The sequence below is a fragment of the Leptonychotes weddellii genome, unplaced genomic scaffold (assembly GCF_054177405.1).
Source record: "Leptonychotes weddellii isolate Sample4059 unplaced genomic scaffold, ASM5417740v2 HiC_scaffold_7352, whole genome shotgun sequence".
Lineage (NCBI taxonomy): Eukaryota > Metazoa > Chordata > Mammalia > Carnivora > Phocidae > Leptonychotes > Leptonychotes weddellii.
Window position 1 is genome coordinate 237 of NW_028043361.1, and position 7,567 is coordinate 7,803.

At 48.2% G+C, this 7,567-nt stretch overlaps 1 non-coding gene across 1 annotated transcript; it reads right to left on the reverse strand.

The window, feature by feature from the left end:
- Nucleotides 1–4,001: 4,001 nt before the first annotated feature.
- Nucleotides 4,002–4,073, reverse strand: TRNAA-AGC (transfer RNA alanine (anticodon AGC)). Its single transcript has one exon. It is a non-coding gene; the product is annotated as a tRNA-Ala (tRNA).
- Between the last annotated feature and the right edge of the window lie 3,494 nt (nucleotides 4,074–7,567).

A 7,567-nucleotide genomic window follows, 5' to 3' on the forward strand; every position in this document is an offset into this window, starting at 1 on the left:
AAACTAATAATACAGTATATGTTAACTAAATTTAATTTAAATAAAGAATTTTAAAAATTAAAAATCTTAAAAAAAAACCCCAAAACCCAAACACTAGGTTCCTCTCCCTTCATTGTCCCAGAGACCAAAGCGGTCATCCTCATTTGGACCTGGCTGCTTGTCTTAGGTTGGTGCATTCGGTCCCCTCGGCAGCTGACCTCTGGGCCGTAGCACCTGGTCCCCTTTCATGCCAGGATGGTGTATGTGGTGGTTCTCCTGAAGGAAAGCCTAGTACCCGTTAAACACAGTGCAGAAGAGAGGAGGGGGGAAATAGAAAAATCTTCTCCTGATTCACGAGTTTTTGTGAGCTATGAAAAGACATGGATCATATGAGCAAGAATATTTAGAAGAAGTTCTAAAATAGAATCCTGTTAGGGTCCAAGCCAGAGAGGATGTTGCTGTGCCCACTGCCAAACTTTTCGAGGCAAAATTTCTAGCGCGGTCCAGCATGAGTGTACTTACAAGACTGTGAAGCAGACAGAGGTGACCAGAATTATCTGCTAATATGAGTATGCTAATGAGCCTCCTTGACCTCTTTATCAGACAGAGAAAGGGGGATATCTCCTGACTGCCATGTGCTGACTGAAATGCCCCCTGAACAACTGTGATGTGTCAATGGTTCATATCTTTAAAAATTCAAGGTATACTTTTGTGCTGTAACTTCTTTAAATTCAGTAAAGGAAGCTACCTACCCATTTGCCAACATCTACTCAGGTGACAGGACTAACAGTTCTAATGTGAGCAGGAGAACCTGCTAAAAGTTTAAGGGTTAATTAACATCTACACGAAGAGTACATGTGACTTCAGACTGTGATTCTGAAATGCTGTGATATAGGAACATGGAGATTTTTTTAAATTGAGATATAGTTGACACATGATATTACATTAGTTTCAGGTGGGCAAGAGATTCTCCATACATTATGCTATGCTCACCACAATGGAAACACAGAGATTTTTAACTGTTTTGGGAACCTCAGTTTAAAATTGGAGGGGCACCTGGGTGGTTCATTGTTGAGAGTCTGACTCTTGATCTCAGCTCAGGTCTTGATCTCAGGGTCATGAGTTCAAGCCCTGTGTCAGGGTCCATGCTGGGCGTGGAGCCTACTTAAAAAAATTGGAAAATGTTAATGGTTTATTAGAGGAAAATCAACATCTGAAAAAAGTTCAATTATGGATATTGAAGCCTATTTTACAGTTAGACCTTTTGAAGCTTAAGAAAATGCCCTAGACACCTACCCTCGGTGTTGTAAAAACAGTTTCTCCATATGACTTTGAGAATCCAGAAGGACATAATCAAAAACAACAATCTACTATTACAGAGTTATTGGCCATCTCAGAACTCTGATCCACAGCAAACGACTTTGAGGTTCCCAAGATGGCCATTTGGTGGCGCCTGCATCAATATCCAGAACGTTGAACTGCGTATTTCGCGGTGAAAGTGCTCATAAGGGCAATGACAAATTCCTCCAAACTTTTCAGTTATTGTTAGGAAAAGTTTATTCAAGAAGCTCTTTGGGTGGCTGAATCTTTTCTATCTCAATTTAACATAATACCTCCCCCTCAAAACAAAATTAAAGCTCTGATAAAATGCTTAAGTTTCTCCCATTAAAACATACAACTGAGAAATATACAAAAACTGAGAAAACAGTCCAAATTAAATTTATGGTTTTTTAAATCAACATTTTCAACTTTTCAGAAGAGCTTTCTTTATCCTAAAATTCTACCTTTAATCCTGTTTAAAGAGAAACTGAGGCATGTTAAAAATTTTTAAGAGTTTATTTGAGCAAAAACTGATTCTTGGATCAGCTACTGGCACACTGGTCTTCCCCCTGTGACACAAGGTCAGGGGACAGACCGGACACAGAGAAGCCGCAGAAGCAAAGAAAGGCAGTTATTTGCCTAGAAAGCCTCATTGCCTGTGATTGGTTGTCCTTATTGTTTGTTTCCTCATCTTGAAGCATACCCAGGCTTCGTTTTAATCTACTTCTGCAGGCATTAGAGCCCCCTCCGTCCTCTGGCCTCCGTGTTTAGTTGATTTAAGAGTCCTAAGATGATATGACCACAAGATCCTCACAAACCCTTACTTACCATATAACATCGTTATATGGTTCAGATTGATTTCTTCCTCTGACAGGGTCTACCCTGTTACTGATGGAGTTCAGGACATGCTACTCCAAAAGATGACATTTGGGTGTATTAGATATTTTAAGCCGAAGGAATCTGAGAAAACAGCAAAAGCAGAAATGTTGCTCTGACCTTCCCTATTGCCCTTCTTCCGTGAAGCAGGTCGTAAAAGGGGAACCTGTGAGAGATGCCCTCCCTATGATGGAAAGGAGCTTCCTTCCTTCTAAAGACAAAGGGATGCCAAAAAGACCCCTAAAAAACAAACCTTGCTGAGTTCCCCCCAATTTATTATAATTGCCTCATACTCCCTAACCAATTTATTGTTTACAATTATACCCCTTAACCTATCATATTCCTCAATTTATTATTTTTATAATGTATTTATTTACAATTTATTACAATGGACCTCATACTCCTTAACCTATCATAGCCCTCCATGGCTGCCCACACTGCCTCAAACCTGGCATAAAACACCCAGGTCTGTTTCTCTGGGGCTTCATTTCCTAGGGAAGGCTCTCACGTCACCGTGTCATGTAGAACTTCTATTAAATAAATGTCTATTGTTTTGTCCTGTTAATCTGTCTTTGTCGTTTTAATGTTAGACCCAGCCAAGGACCCTAAGAGGGTTGAGGAAGTCTTTTTTGTCCCCATGTAACCTTCTAATCTTGCAAGTATTGTCACAATCTAAGGGCAAGTGTACAGTCCTGTGTCCAGCAGGTATAAGGTTTATTTCCAAAAGAGACACTACCAGACACACACACATGAGTCAGGAAACTGGGTATTTGGGGGAAGACAGCCCATGAGGTTAACCTTAAAAATACATTGGAAAGGTCTGGTTAAACACAAATAGCCCCTTAAACTCTGGAGCATCCACTCGGTATCATGTTTACCCCTGGGCAACAGGTGCATAGCCCTGGGGCCTCTCCTGGCCATGTAGCCTCCTATGGATATGGAGTCCACACTCTATTTACTCGGGCCCCCAGAATTCTCTGCCAAAACAGCCCCATCGTCCCTCCTTCCAGGCCTCTTTTCTGAGGCCATCCTTGTGAGCGCAGCGCATGCCCTTAGCATCATGCTCCCAGGCCTCGCAGCGGGCCCTGGACTGGCTCTTTGCCAGGGGTGTGCTTGAAGCTTGGAAGTGTGTCTTGAGATGTTCACACACGCAGGTACAAAGCCCTTCAAAATGTGGGATGGAGCCAGGAGTGGTAAGAAAAGGGAATGGGGCTGTATCTTTATTTTCTGATTTCTCTCCCTAATTTATCTTTCCAAATGAACCAAGCAGGTGTTTCCTCAAATCAGTCAGATAAGAAGCATCGAATTTATTTAACACAATAAAGAACTTTTATCTAGATCCGAAGCTTACTGTATGCTTTAAGAGTTCCTGTAATTAAAGTCAGGAACGGCGAGTCAAAGAAGCGCACAGAACGTGTAACCGCAGAGGGAGGGGTGGGGAAGCAGATGAGGAGGGAGGAAGGCGTGCGGTCTCTGGAGGAAGGTGGGGGGCTCCGGAGCAGAAAGCGGGGGCGGAGGAGGAGAATTTCCTGAGCGCCGCGCCCCTTTTCCCCTTTCTGCGCGTCTTGCTCTTCGCTAACACTGCGAGATGAAGCTCCGGTGGCGCGCTAGTTAATTCGGTGCGGAGCGTGTTCTCGGGGTCGGGGCATCCGGAGCCAGCAGGTGCCTGCAGACTTGGCACCCGGGGCCTGGAGCAGAGACGCGTGCGTCCTCGTTTTTCGTGTGAGTTCAAGGAACTGCAAGAGAACGAAAGAACGAGAAAAGAAGCGAGCGGCAGATACGATTTAACAAATGCTGAGGCGACCAGGCAGGAGTCCGAGCAAAAGTGGAGGTGCCGGGGATTGAACCCGGGGCCTCGTGCATGCTAAGCACGCGCTCTACCACTGAGCTACACCCCCTCGCGCTCGGGAGAGGCTCGGAAACGGCCCTATGGCTCCTCGCCGCCGGCGTCGGCCGTGTCGAGGTCGGTCCCGGGGCTCTGCGCCCTAGACTCTGGCTTGCGGCCGGACGCAGCGTCCACGACCGGCCCCGTCTGGTCCGCAGACCTCCCTCCGGCCGCCACCTGCCGGGAACGCGCGGCCCGGCGCGCAGGGCGAGGTCTGGGAGGGGGCCGCTCTGCCGGGAAGGGCGGCCGGAGGGGAACTGCGGAGGGGCCCGGGGCGGCCGCGCGCGCAGCACCCGCGGGGGGCGCACCTGCCGCGGCGGGACGCGGACGGCGGGGACCCGGGCGCCGCGGGAAAGGAGCCGCCCCCGGGCGCGGCGGCCGGTGCAGCGCCCCCTTCCGGCCGGAGCCCAACGAGCGCGGGAGGCAGGCGGGCGTGCGCGGAGGCTGCGTGTGCAAAACCCGCGAGCCCAAGAGCGGGCGCCTTGGCGGGCGGTTCTGGGAGGGCCGCGCCGCGGAGCGCCGCTGTGCAGGTGGATGATTTCCACGGAACACAATCAGGCCCCAACAGACTCAGAAAGGACTCTTGACCTCCGCTTAGCTAACCGCCAGCCGAGCTGAGACCGGGAGCCTACGCCTGGAAGACAGCTCCCGCGCAGACCGGTTTTTTAAAATACAAGGAAGACTCCTCTGCACGCCAGGGCAGACCTTTCTTCGCCACGCATCGACTCTGGCAGCTTTCTGTGAATTACTTTCCTTCGCTTTGCAGTCCCTCCGTCTCCACAGCCGAAAACTGCTCCTTTTCCTCCGCGGCCCTGGAAGCCCTGTCACCACCCGAAGCGGGGCGGGGCGGGGCAGCCAGCCTGCGGGGCTCGGCTGCGGTGCGGCGCGTGGCGGTGGCATTCCCGAGCGCAGGCGGGCGCCGCCGCGGCAGCCCCGGGAAACGGGCTTTGCGCGCCCGCTTGCCCTTTAGCTTGGTTGGCGATCTTGGGCAGAGCGTGCGGAAAGACAGAGTAGACACATGCGCGTGCTTTACGAGATTCTCAGAAAAGTAACGAAGTTTCTGAACGTAGGCATCGAAGCGTATTTTACGTACAGGTCCAAGGTTCAAGTTCTATCCATGGGCATGCAGACTGCGTCTTTCTCCTGCAAGGTACAGCTCTCGCAACCGGGCTTGGCCCCGGAGGCTCTCCTGCTAGTCGCACGCAAATCTGAAGAGCAGAACTGGGGGGGTAGAGGGAGAGCCAGGATTGCCGTACGACCGCAGAGCCAATTGCTCAACGCTTTGCCAGTCACGGCCGGTGGTCTGTGCCACTCTAGGGAAGGAGGCATGCTGGGTGGTACCTGCGATGTCCAGGGGAACAACGCCTAAGGCCTAAACCAGCGGAGGCTGTAGAGATGGAAGGGATAGGACCTTTAACAGGAGAAGGAAAGTGAGGAAACAGGATTTAGAGTCTGGATGGATCTGCAAACAGCGTGCACTCACAGAATGCACACCCGTAGCTTGCCTAACGTGGATGTCCTTGTCTTTCCCCAAGCTAGTAAGCTGGGAGCAGTAGACTTTCTGCTTATTTGTTTGTTTTTATTTGTGGTCAGTGGGATGGGGTCCAGAAGATGAACATAAGTTTGGTTTTGGACAAGAATTTTTAGACACGTATGGGACAGCCTCCTGGAAACCTCTGATAAGCACTGTGACCCATGGCTCTGGAAGTCTGCGGAGACCTCAGATCTAGAGATTCTGATTTTTGTATGTATGCAGAAGAGAGTGCCCATGAGAAATAGAAGGGATTTGTTGCTCTTCCAGGGCTGAATCATAAAGACATTTCTATTCTTTTCTTTTTAAGATTCTGTTTACTTATTTGAGAGGGAGAGAGCAAGCACGAGTGGAGGAAGGAGCAGAGGGAGAGAAGCAGACTCCCCACTGAGCAGGGAGCCCGAGGACCCTGGAATCATGACCTGAGCTTAAGTCAAGAGTCGGTTGCTTAACCAACTGAGCCACCCAGGCGCCCCATAAGGACATTTCTTAACCAATCCTCCAAGTTCTTTCTTGGGCTACTCTCCTAATGAGCAGGCCGACTTGGAACCCATGTGTTGAAGATGGTGAGCCACACACTGAAAGGAGCTGGGTCCTTGACCTGTTGATTGAAGGAACACCCCCCCATTGATCAGGAACCCCTCTTCTCTACTGTGTGTGTACAAGAAATACATTTCTTTTCTGCTTAAGTCATTACATATTTGGGGGGTTGTTTTGGTTTTACAGCAGTTAGCACGATCTTAACTAATTCATCTTTAATCTGTAAATTCATGGCCCTTGATTCTAGGAACGTATTTTAAAATATTTGTTTGATAATTTTCTTTTTGTTCTTTCTTCTTCTTTTCTTCTGTCTTCTCATTCTCTTCCTTCTCTTGTTTAGAATTCCTATTAGTTGGTTGTTGAACTACCTGGAATCATCTCTGAATGTCTTCACTTTCCATTTCTGTGTCTTTTTGTTATACTATAAGAGAAATTTCCTCAGCTTCAGAGAGCCATCCCCACGTGGAACTTGCTCATGGAAAGCTCCTTTTCCAAGGAGGAAAATAGGAGCTCATGATTCTACCCTCCCTGCCCTTCTGCTACTCCAGCTCCAAGTTAGGGGAAGAGAGAAGGGAATTCTTAGAAATCCCTATCCAGACAACTAGGTATTTTTATTTCTGACTTAATTCATTTTGACTCTTTCTGCATCTGTGAAAGTATTCAGCAAATATTGAAGGTACTGAGAGAATTCAGATCATTCTGGAATTCTTCCAAATAACTTCGTTATTATTTCCTTCTTCTTACATAAACACTTGTTGAAATCGCTTTCCAAGCCCAAGTTGGAGCCACTCCTGCCAGGGGGTGCCACGTCAGCAAACCGAAATTTAGGTAAATTCCACATCCTTGTGGATGACCTTGACCTGCTTGGCCAGAACTGCAGAGTATCCAGTCATTCGCCACATGCCCGGCCAACTCTGGGCCTCCTCGCCCCAAACAAGGCTGATGTGGCCCCAGCCCATCAGCAGTTTTTTTGTTTTTCTCTTCCTTGTTCTTTATTCTTTATGCTATAAAAGTTTCCTGCCTTTTAGCCCATTTTGCAGTTCTCTGAAAGGAGACTGTCCGTTTCATGAAGTGTTAAAGTTCGTTTGTATCACCTAAATGGTTTTCTTTCGTCATTTTTTAAACACTAGAAAAGCAAGGATCAGCCACCATCTTGAATTCAGCAAGAGCTCCTAGGCTGCAGGCTCCTGCAAGCTTCAGGTCACAACTTCCCTCACCGGCCAAGGTTCTTTTTCACTCTTTCTTCTCACAATGCTGTGGAAGAATGAAAATGCAGTTCATATATGAAAAAACTTCAGGGGCTCCTGGGTGGCTCTGTGGGATAAGCATCTGACCCTTGGTTTCATCTCAGGTCATGATCTCAGGGTCGTGAGATTAAGCCCTACATTGAGGGCTCCCCACTTAGTGCAGCTTCCTTGGGATTCTCTCTCCCTCTC